This window comes from Oncorhynchus gorbuscha, linkage group LG16 (assembly GCF_021184085.1).
Source record: "Oncorhynchus gorbuscha isolate QuinsamMale2020 ecotype Even-year linkage group LG16, OgorEven_v1.0, whole genome shotgun sequence".
Lineage (NCBI taxonomy): Eukaryota > Metazoa > Chordata > Actinopteri > Salmoniformes > Salmonidae > Oncorhynchus > Oncorhynchus gorbuscha.
Genome location: NC_060188.1, coordinates 6,635,858 through 6,648,752, shown reverse-complemented (window position 1 = coordinate 6,648,752; position 12,895 = coordinate 6,635,858). Strand labels below are relative to the sequence as shown.

Genomic DNA, 12,895 nt, shown 5'->3' with positions numbered 1-12,895 from the left:
AGCTGAATGAAATAAGGGAGGAGTAGAGTGAAGAAAAGAGAAAAGCAAGGGAACGAGGGATGAGAAGAGACAAGAAGAGGGGAGAAGTAGAGGTAAGGTGGAGCACAGTGAGAGAAATAGAACAGCATCAAGCGGAAATGAGAGAAGACATGACATCCATCTGAATCATAGACCTGAACCTTTCCACCCCTTGCTATCCCTTCCTTACTGTTAGACCCTATACAGTATCTGGCGCCAGCTGTGAGGAGCTGAAAAGGGAGACTGCTGGGTGGCCATTGCGGATCAAAATTCTGTAGATGATGGTGATGTTACTGGGCAACCTGCAGTAAAAGGGAGAGGACGGAGCACAGAGAACACAGACAGGGGTTTTCTCATTCAGAACTAAAGGAACCTCTGTGACCATCATGGTCTGACCTTGTAGCCAATCAGGGAGAACCCATTCAAGAATGTCCTATATAAACCCCAACCAGAGAACCAGAGCTGGAAGGATGAGCAGCAAAGATGTCTGCTGCTGTGATGATGAGGTGGATGTTTATATTTTGGCAAAGTTTGGAAAAGCAAAATGCTTAAGTTAAAACTGTTAAAACTGTTAAATATGAGGAGAGAGGACAAGAATCCTATGAGAACAAATTAAATTGACACTGAGATTTTGAGCCCTTGGGTGGAGGTATAAACTTTATTAGAGGCATAAAGTATATTTTATCCCAATTCCATCCGGACACTACATTTGTGTGGATGAATCGAAGCAGAAAGCCCGCAACAGCAAAAGCCAACAGTTACAGCCCAAACGGCTGTGTATGAGGGACACAGACCCATAAATATTGTGGGTGTCACGGGTGGGGTAGTTTACTGCAGTCAATATCATACATTGGAGAAGTGCAGACTGCAGCACCAGGCCAGCCATAAAGTTGCAAATAGCTCTGTCAACAGAAGGTGGGCGGCTGCCATTTTAAACAGCCAAATGCCACTGGGGGAGGATTCCCACTCAAAATGCTACATTTACTGAGTAATGTTGGAGCACAACCCTCCCTCAGCCTTGTTGATTAGATGGCTGAATCACATGAGGATGGGGGCACCTTAATTGGGGAGGATGGGCTGGTGGAACGGTATCAAATACATAAAACACATTGTTTCCATGTGTTTGGTGCCATTCCATGCGCTCCGTTACGGCCATTATTATGGTCCGTCCTCCCCTCAGCAGCCTCCTGTGGACTGAATATTGTGTTCCTGTTGGTCCCAGTCTACAGATCCTCCAGTCGCTAATCTCCTGTCAGTTCCACAGAGGACTGACATGCTGTGTTCCTGTTGGTCCCAGTCTACAGATCCTCCAGTCACTAATCTCCTGTCAGTTCCACAGAGGACTGACATGCTGTGTTCCTGTTGGTCCCAGTCTACAGATCCTCCAGTCGCTAATCTCCTGTCAGTTCCACAGAGGACTGACATGCTGTGTTCCTGTTGGTCCCAGTCTACAGATCCTCCAGTCACTAATCTCCTGTCAGTTCCACAGAGGACTGACATGCTGTGTTCCTGTTGGTCCCAGTCTACAGATCCTCCAGTCACTAATCTCCTGTCAGTTCCACAGAGGACTGACATGCTGTGTTCCTGTTGGTCCCAGTCTACAGATCCTCCAGTCACTAATCTCCTGTCAGTTCCACAGAGGACTGACATGCTGTGTTCTGTTGGTCCCAGTCTACAGATCCTCCAGTCACTAATCTCCTGTCAGTTCCACAGAGGACTGACATGCTGTGTTCCTGTTGGTCCCAGTCTACAGATCCTCCAGTCACTAATCTCCTGTCAGTTCCACAGAGGACTGACATGCTGTGTTCCTGTTGGTCCCAGTCTACAGATCCTCCAGTCACTAATCTCCTGTCAGTTCCACAGAGGACTGACATGCTGTGTTCCTGTTGGTCCCAGTCTACAGATCCTCCAGTCACTAATCTCCTGTCAGTTCCACAGAGGACTGACATGCTGTGTTCCTGTTGGTCCCAGTCTACAGATCCTCCAGTCACTAATCTCCTGTCAGTTCCACAGAGGACTGACATGCTGTGTTCATTGCACTCTCACTGACGGACCTTTAAATAGCAAAGTATAGAGGACCACTTTTATGTCCTCAACCCCCCTTTCTGTACACACAAACTCTCACACAAACTTACGTACTTGTCTGTCTGTGGTAGCAGGTGGTCTGTGGGTGGGAAGGCAGGTACAGCATCCCAACGTGACTGTTTAAATGATCCACCACTTACACAACACTGATCTCCTCTCCCATCAGAGCTCACACAGGCAGCTACCAGTCTTACTTCTGTCTGAAAACCCCCACTCCTCTCTGTCTTTTCCAGTTCTTTCTCTTTCTGCCTCACCCTGGCATTTTAAAATCTAAAACCTAAAACTCAAATCTCTACAGGGAAGTGAATGGTAACATAATGTGTGCTAAATTAGAACTAAGGTTTTGAAATTACGTTTAAAAACTTGAGTTTCAGAAGTGGGCATCTGTAACCTGTGAACTGGGACCCTGTACCACTCATATATACCATACATTACTGGTGCCACCCATAGATACCATACATTACTGGTCCAACCCATAGATACCATACATTACTGGTCCAACCCATAGATACCATACATTACTGGTCCAACCCATAGATACCATACATTACTGGTCCAACCCATAGATACCATACATTACTGGTCCAACCCATAGATACCATACATTACTGGTCCAACCCATAGATACCATACATTACAGATACAACCCATAGATACCATACATTACTGGTACCACCCATAGATACCATACATTACAGATACAACCCATAGATACCATACATTACTGGTGCCACCCATAGATACCATAAATTACTGGTACCACCCATAGATACCATACATTACTGGTCCAACCCATAGATACCATACATTACTGGTCCAACCCATAGATACCATACATTACTGGTCCAACCTATAGATACCATACATTACAGATACAACCCATAGATACCATACATTACTGGTCCCACCCATAGATACCATACATTACTGGTCCCACCCATAGATACCATACATTACTGGTACCACCCATAGATACCATACATTACTGGTCCCACCCATAGATACCATACATTACTGGTACCACCCATAGATACCATACATTACAAATACAACCCATAGATACCATACATTACTGGTACCACCCATAGATACCATACATTACTGGTACCACCCATAGATACCATACATTACTGGTGCTACCCATAGATACCATACATTACTGGTACCACCCATAGATACCATACATTACAAATACAACCCATAGATACCATACATTACTGGTACCACCCATAGATACCATACATTACTGGTACCACCCATAGATACCATACATTACTGGTGCTACCCATAGATACCATACATTACAAATACAACCCATAGATACCATACATTACAAATACAACCCATAGATACCATACATTACTGGTACCACCCATAGATACCATACATTACTGGTACCACCCATAGATACCATACATTACTGGTACCACCCATAGATACCATACATTACTGGTAACACCCATTATCATGACCTGCTTCCCAAATGTCACTATATTCCCTATGGTCAAAAGTAATATTGCATTATAAAGGGATTAGGGTGCCATTTAAAATGTCGCCCATCGCTGACCCCGTTTGTACCTATCTGACCCCCTGGAAACCAATCAGAGTGTCTCCTCGCTTCCAGACATCTAATGAAGTCAGTGAATGGGAGATAGATAACGCTCCATAGGGACCAGACCCATGGAATCAATAGAGAGCAGTTCCTTCTGCCAGGCAGGCAGGTCTGCTGTGATCAGAATGAAACAGTCTGGAACACAGTTAGACCTGATGGATTTCCCAGAGCAGCACACTGCAGGGCCGGGACTTTCTGTGACTGTCCGACAACGCTGTCCACTTAGTGCATGAAGAACCCCTTGGGTTGTGACGGTTGCCTGGCTGCTGGAGGATTTGGCTAAATTTGGATGTGGGAGGCTGTTTCCAATGGCGACTGCATCTTGACCATTTTCTAAACTGGAATGAACCCACTCTGCTAAACTGTGTTCCTGGTCACATCTCTGATGACGAGTCTGTGACTCAGTTGATCTGTCAGTATTACTACAAGAGAAAGAGAAAGATGTGTGTGTTTGAGATAAAGAGAAAGAACAAAACGTTTTAAAAAGAAATAAGTAGGGAGAATGAGTGAGGGAGAGACAAAGACAGAGAAAGAGAGACAGATGTATACAGTATGCATGTTTGAGTATGAAAGAGCAGGCGGGCTTGCTTGTGCATGCAGTGTGCATGTTATCATGTGTCTCTGTGTGTGGAAGTGTGTGACTGACTGGGTCAAATCCAGGGCCAACTCACAGAAAGGGCATTAGTGAAGCAGAACGTGTATTTCAGACTCACCAGTGCGTTTAACAGCAAATTCAATTGTGATCTAAATCTACATAATGGAGAATCAAATATTCAATTTCACACAGTAATCATGTTCAACAGAGTGTGGAGATGGACTAACAGAGAAAATGGGATTGAAATGACACATGCAGTAAAATAGATTGCTCTTCTATGGCAAGAACCTGTGAGACCTAAAAATCTTTATGTCCTCTTATGAGTGTTTTATGGAACCTCCATGTCCATAAGGCAGCCCATACTGTGTACAGTATGTTTTATTCCATTCTATTCTGATCTATTCTATTCCATTCTATACTATTCCATTCCATAATGGTATATTATTTTCCATTCTATTCTATTATGTTACATTCTATTCTATTAAGTGACCCATAATGATATGAGGATATCACAATACTATTTAAGTTCCTCGGCATACACATCACGGATAAACTGAAATGGTCCACCCACACAGTCAGTGTGGTGAAGAATGTGCAACAGCGCCTCTTCAACCCCAGGAGGCTAAAGAAATTTGGCTTGTAACCTAAAACCCTCACAAACTTTTACAGATGCACAATTGAGAGCATCCTGTTGGGCTGTAGCACCGCCTAGTACGGCAAATGCACCGCCCACAACTGCAAGGCTCTCCAGAAGGTGGTGTGGTCTGCACAACGCATCACCGGGGGCAAACTACCTGCCCTCCAGGACACCTACAGCACCCGATGTCACAAGAAGGCCATAAAGAGGGCCACAACCACCCGAGCCAGTGCCTGTTCATCCCACTAGCATCCAGAAGGCGAGGTCAGTACAGGTGCATCAAAGCTGGGACCGAGAGACTGAAAAACTGCTTCCAAGTCCATCAGACTGTTAAACAGTCATCACTAACACAGAGAGGCTGCTGCCTACATACAGACTCGCAAAATCATGGGCCACTTTAATAAATGGATCACAAGTAACTTTAATAATGTTTACATATCTTACATTACTCATCTCATATGTATATACTATATTTTATACCATCTATTGCATCTGGCCTATGCCGCTCTGTCATCGCTCATCCATATATTTCTATGTACATATTCTTATTCCATCCCTTTAGATTTGTGTGTATTAGGTAGTTGTTGTGGAATTGTTAGATTACTTGTTAGATATTCCTGCACTGTCGGAACTAGAAGCACAAGCATTTAGCTACACTCGCAATAACATATGCTAACCATGTGTATGTGACCAATAAAGTTTGATTTGATTTGATTTAGATTATAAAATGGCTGGGCCTGAGTAAAAGTGACTGGGCCTGAGTAAAAATGACTGGGCCTGAGTAAAAGTGACTGGGCCTGGATAAAAGTGACTGGGCCTGGATAAAAGTGACTGAGTCTGAGTAAAAGTGACTGGGCCTGAGTAAAAGTGACTGGGCCTGAGTAAAAGTGACTGGGCCTGGATAAAAGTGTCTGGGCCTGGATAAAAGTGACTGGGCCTGGATAAAAGTGACTGGGCCTGGATAAAAGTGACTGGGCCTGAGTAAAAGTGACTGGGCCTGGATAAAAGTGACTGGGCCTGAGTAAAAGTGACTGGGCCTGAGTAAAAGTGACTGGGCCTGAGTAAAAGTGACTGAGCGGCAGGGTAGCCTAGTGGTTAGAGTGTTGTACTAGTAACCGGATGGTTGCGAGTTCAAACCCCTGAGCTGACAAGGTACAAAGCTGTCGTTCTGCTCCTGAACAGGCAGTTAACCCACTGTTCCCAGGCCGTCATTGAAAATAAGAATTTGTTCTTAACTGACTTGCCTGGTTAAATGAAGGTAAATTAATTTTAAAAAGTGACTGGGTCAACATTTTCCAGTAAAAATACAGCAAAAATAACTGAACATTTTTACAATCACATTGCATCATTTAAATGTGACCAAGAAACACCACAAAATGTCCTTGTCCAACAAGCCCTTTTTAGGCCTACTGCCAAGTACAGATGTAAGATCTTAACTTGAGCATGTTTGCTACAGCATGAAAATAATTCTGCAGCAACAGGAAATGTGAATTGTTATGTGGAATATGATTACATTTACATTTTTGTGGGGGTAGATACATATTTTGTAAAGGAAAATCAAGTCTGAAATGTCAATGTGTAAACTACAAAGTTCAGAAGCCTTTTTAAAACTCCAATACACTACTAATATGTCTACTAAGATCCTACATCTGTAGCCAGGGCAGCTACACACGTTACAACCTCTTACAGCAACACTGCTGACAAAACAGGCAGACTGTCCAACTCAGACAGTAAACGATCATAATGAAATACACAACATCATAGGAGGCGTGTGAGTTTCATGTTTAGTGTAGCAATTCAGCCCCAACTAGAGGAACATTTTCAAGGAGCATGGGGGGGGGGGGGGCTTTTATAAACACATTTCAGGCAATTCTATGACATTCATTATCAGAATCTTTAATATGACACCACAACCATGACAGGGTAGGCCTAGGATACTCTACGGACACTGACAAACTGAGATCAATGAAAATGACCTTGTCTTGAATGCAACCATCTAATAAAGGCCTACGAGAAGGGGAGACACACACTGTACAATATGACATCCATCTAGCCTGGAGGAGTATTGTCCTAAACTTTCCAGTGGCACTGACTCACCCAATGAAGACAGTGAATATGGCACTCCCCAAGGATATGTCAGACGCTCTCTGCTAGTGCCAGGAGATTAGTCCTGCTGTAGCTTACTAATGGTAATAAACTACACAACACCTTGTGCTTAAATCATTTGACAGGATCCTTCGGAGTAAACAGTATGTGACTTTTGCGTTTACTGTATCTTCTGGCAGGACCATGGCTTTGTGACGTCTGGTTTGCTTAATATGAGGAATTTGATGTATAGCATTTAATTAAATTTTTTACTTTTAATGAAGTGTGACAATTGAGTACTTTCACCACCACTGTACACATAAATCCAGATACTTTTATACTTTTACTCAACTAGTATTTTACTGGAAAACTTTCACTTTTACTTAAGTTGTTTAAGTCATTTTCTATTAAAGTAACTTTACATTTATTTTTTGTGTACTTTTTACCCTTTTTTCTCCACAATTTCATGATATCCTATTGGTAGTTACAGTCTTGTCCCATCGCTGCAACTACCGTACCGACAATGAAGAGGCGAGTGTTGAGAGCCATGATTCCTCCGAAACAAAACCCTACCAAGCCACACTGCTTCTTGACAGACCGCTCGCTTAACCCGGAAGCCAATGTGTAGGAGGTACAACTGGCGAGCGTGTAAGTGTGCATTTGCCCAGCTCGCCACAGGAGTCGCTAGAGCGCGATGGGACAAGGATATCCCGGCAGGCCAAACCCTCCCCTAACCCAGGCGACGCTGGGCTAATAGTGCGCCGCCTCATGGGTCTCCCGGTCTTGGCCAGCTGTGACACAGCCTGGATCTGTAGTGGCGCCTCAAGCACCGCAGTGCAGTGCTTTAGACCGCTGCGCCACTCGGGAAAACCTTTATTTTCATTCAAGTATGTGAATTGAGTACTTTTTCCAACACAGTTGGTAAGTACACACTTACTTGTTGAGGTAGACCCGTTTTTCTGTGAACTGTCCCTGTCCATGTGTGGGGTCCTCGTAGGGTTCGTTCTGCACCACCTCCACTCCTTCTCCACGCTCACTCTGCTCATGGCTGTGCTTGCTGATCATATACAGCTGGCCAATCCTGTACTGGAAGACAGACAGACAGACAGACAGACAGACAGACAGACAGACAGACAGACAGACAGACAGACAGACAGACAGACAGACAGACAGACAGACAGACAGACAGACAGACAGACAGACAGACAGACAGACAGACAGACAGACAGACAGACAGACAGACAGACAGACAGACAGACAGACAGACAGACAGACAGACAGACAGACAGACAGACAGACAGACAGACGTGGTTTTAGATCCACCATTCTAATGTTAGCTGTACAACAAATTGGAATGTTTCCAAACATTGTAGGAATGTTCATTGTTTGCAGGAATACATAGAGCAAGATGACAGCTTTAGCACGAGGCCATTTAAAGATCATTAATAAGTTAAGATTAGTTGAGTATAAATAGGAAATTTATTGAGTGAAAATCTAATGTTGTTGAAGAATGATGGTAAAATAAAACCACTAGTATATCTCCCATTTAATGTTAGGCATCAGAACAATAACTTCATGACCATCATTAAACATTTAAGCCCAGATCAGGTGCTATCCCAAGATCATAAATACCAGAGTTACAACAACCATGGCATATTCACACCTGGTAACCATCTCCATAACAACCAAACACATGATTTAAAAGAGTCACCCACACCATAACAACAGAAAGGTCCATATCAGTCCCACCCCCGAGCTAGCTCTAAACAACAGAACAATAGCAACAGTTGCCCACGCTAGGTGATACCATATCCCAGAGGCCTCCAGTTTAGTCAACACTCACAATCCTTCACTCATCGCACACCGGCATGGACCGTGAGGGCGTAACGACCATGTTGCTGTGAGCGACAGGGATGGTGTCATACGGTAACAATTTCCACCTCGGTGGAAAACATGAGTAGGGAGAGCAGGAGGGGGGATCTCGACAGCTTTGGGAGCGCGGTTTTCCGACTGCTGGCATTCCCATTCATAGTCCAGGAAATCAATACTGAACTGTGACTAACATATATGACCCTGGTCGTCCTCTCAGGGACACAGGGGCTCAGTGCCTGCATCCCAAATCCCTACATAGTGTACTACTTTAGACCAGGACCCATAGGGCTCCGGTCAAAACTAGAGTACTATATAGGGACTAGGGTGTCATTCGGGACTCGACCAGTGGCTCAGAGTGTAGCTTCCTATAGAGTTTCAGAGAGACCAAACTAATCTAGGAGGGGGAACAGAAACAGGCCATGGGACTCAACCAGTGGCTCAGAGTGTAGCTTCCTATAGAGTTTCAGAGAGACCAAACTAATCTAGGAGGGGGAACAGAAACAGGCCATGGGACTCAACCAGTGGCTCAGAGTGTAGCTTCCTATAGAGTTTCAGAGAGACCAAACTAATCTAGGAGGGGGAACAGAAACAGGCCATGGGACTCAACCAGTGGCTCAGAGTGTAGCTTCCTATAGAGTTTCAGAGAGACCAAACTAATCTAGGAGGGGGAACAGAAACAGGCCATGGGACTCAACCAGTGGTTCAGAGTGTAGCTTCCTATAGAGTTTCAGAGAGACCAAACTAATCTAGGAGGGGGAACAGAAACAGGCCATGGGGCTCTGACTTGTGGCTGACACCTCTTTTGATGATGTAGCCCCAAGACGTCGAAGAGTAAGGTGTGGAGGATTAGGGAAAAAGAAGACCATTCTTAGAAATAGCAGAACCAGTAGCAGGAAGCAACAACATGTGGGGGTGTGAGTGCAAGTTAAACTACAAATACTTATATTATGCCCAACAATCCAATCATTTTGGTAGTTTCAGACTGTGGTAATGGCTGGTTCACTAAAGCAAATGGGGGAATATGCTATATATTCTGGTCACAATAACAACCTTTTTGCTGTCACACCAAATTAGGTTTCTGTCACAATGGTACCCTAATGCAGTATACCTTATTATTACAGTAGGCTTGGTGGTGCAGCTCCACCGTGGGACTCCAAATCCCGTTAATTACACTGAGACCCCTTTGACGCACAGGAGCGCAGTGCCATTCATCACAATGGGCTCCCTGACGCAGCTGCGCATTAGGGCGAGGTGACACTTTTAATGGAATTCTATGATCTGATATGTGATGTTTACTGCTGCCTCTGTTTACAGGGCCTCTTGCGGAGGTGATTTCTCAAACTGAAGGCTGAAGTACAGACGTTAAATTAAATGATGTTCTCTCTCTCTGCATCTATTTTTCTCTCTCCATCTCCATATCTCTCAATTCAATTAAATTCAGTAGACTTTATTAACATGGCAAGTTAAATGACTTATGTTGTCAAAATACACTTATAACAACAATGGTGGGACCAACTGCAATAAGGTATCAATAATAACAGTAATAGTAGTAGTGGAAATGGTATTACCATTAACAGCAACAATATGAATTAGAATAATAATAATAATCTCTCTCGCTCTCTCTCTATGTATCTATTTCTCTGTCCATATCTCTCTCTCTATGTATCTATTTCTCTGTCCATATCTGTCTCTCTATGCATCTATTTCTCTGTCCATATCTCTCTCTCTGTATCTATTTCTCTGTCCATATCTCTCTCTCTATGTATCTAATTCTCTGTCCATATCTCTCTCTCTGTATCTATTTCTCTGTCCATATCTCTCTCTCTATGTATCTAATTCTCTGTCCATATCTCTCTCTCTCTATGTATCTAATTCTCTGTCCATATCTCTCTATGCACCTATTTCTCTGTCCATATCTCTCTCTCTATGCATCTATTTCTCTGTCCATATCTCTCTCTATGTATCTAATTCTCTGTCCATATCTCTCTCTCTATGCATCTATTTCTCTGTCCATATCTCTCTCTCTCTATGTATCTATTTCTCTGTCCATATCTCTCTCTCTATGTATCTATTTCTCTCTCCATATATATCTCTCTCTATGCATCTATTTCTCTCTCTCTATGCATCTATTTCTCTGTCCATATCGCTCTCTCTATGTATCTATTTCTCTGTCCATATATCTCTCTCTCTATGCATCTATATCTCTCTCTCTATGCATCTATTTCTCTGTCCATATCTGTCTCTATGTATCTATTTCTCTGTCCATATCTCTCTCTCTCTATGCATCTATATCTCTCTCTCTATGCATCTAATTCTCTGTCCATATCTCTCTCTCTATGCATCTATTTCTCTGTCCATATCTCTCTCTCTATGTATCTATTTCTCTGTCCATATCTCTCTCTCTATGTATCTATTTCTCTCTCCATATATATCTCTCTCTATGCATCTATTTCTCTGTCCATATCGCTCTCTCTATGTATCTATTTCTCTGTCCATATATCTCTCTCTCTATGCATCTATTTCTCTGTCCATATATCTCTCTCTATGCATCTATTTCTCTGTCCATATCTCTCTCTCTCTCTATGTATCGATTTCTCTGTCCATATCTCTCTCTCTATGTATCTATTTCTCTGTCCATATCTCTCTATCTATTTCTCTCTATATGCATCTATTTCTCTGTCCATATCTCTCTCTCTGTATCTATTTCTCTGTCCATATCTCTCTCTCTATGTATCTAATTCTCTGTCCATATCTCTCTCTATGTATCTAATTCTCTGTCCATATCTCTCTCTATGTATCTATTTCTCTGTCCATATCTCTCTCTCTATGTATCTATTTCTCTGTCCATATCTCTCTCTCTATGCATCTATTTCTCTGTCCATATATCTCTCTCTATGCATCTATTTCTCTGTCCATATCTCTCTCTATGTATCTAATTCTCTGTCCATATCTCTCTCTATGTATCTATTTCTCTGTCCATATCTCTCTCTCTATGCATCTAATTCTCTGTCCATATCTCTCTCTATGCATCTATTTCTCTGTCCATATCTCTCTCGATGTATCTAATTCTCTGTCCATATCTCTCTCTATGCATCTATTTCTCTGTCCCCATCTCTCTCTCTATGTATCTATTTCTCTGTCCTTATCTCTCTCTCTATGTATCTATTTCTCTCTCCATATATATATATATCTCTATGCATCTATTTCTCTCTCTCTATGCATCTATTTCTCTGTCCATATCTCTCTCTATGTATCTAATTCTCTGTCCACATCTCTCTCTATGCATCTATTTCTCTGTCCATATCTCTCTCTCTATGTATCTATTTCTCTGTCCATATCTGTCTCTCTATGTATCTATTTCTCTCTTCATATATATCTCTCTCTATGCATCTATTTCTCTCTCTCTATGCATCTATTTCTCTGTCCATATCGCTCTCTCTATGTATCTATTTCTCTGTCCATATATCTCTCTCGCTATGCATCTATATCTCTCTCTCTATGCATCTATTTCTCTGTCCATATCTGTCTCTCTATGTATCTATTTCTCTGTCCATATCTCTCTCTCTCTATGCATCTATATCTCTCTCTCTATGCATCTATTTCTCTGTCCATATCTCTCTCTCTATGTATCTATTTCTCTGTCCATATCTCTCTCTCTCTATGCATCTATATCTCTCTCTCTATGCATCTAATTCTCTGTCCATATCTCTCTCTCTATGCATCTATTTCTCTGTCCATATCTCTCTCTCTCTCTATGTATCTATTTCTCTGTCCATATCTCTCTCTCTATGTATCTATTTCTCTGTCCATATCTCTCTCTATCCATTTCTCTCTATATGCATCTATTTCTCTGTCCATATCTCTCTCTCTATGCATCTATTTCTCTGTCCATATCTCTCTCTCTGTATCTATTTCTCTGTCCATATCTCTCTCTCTATGTATCTAATTCTCTGTCCATATCTCTCTCTCTATGCATCTATTTCTCTGTCCA

General features: G+C 42.5%; 1 pseudogene; it reads right to left on the bottom strand.

Annotated features, from left to right (window-relative positions):
* The window catches only part of LOC124000169, a 128,581-nt pseudogene that overhangs the window by 26,836 nt on the left and 88,850 nt on the right, over positions 1–12,895 (bottom strand).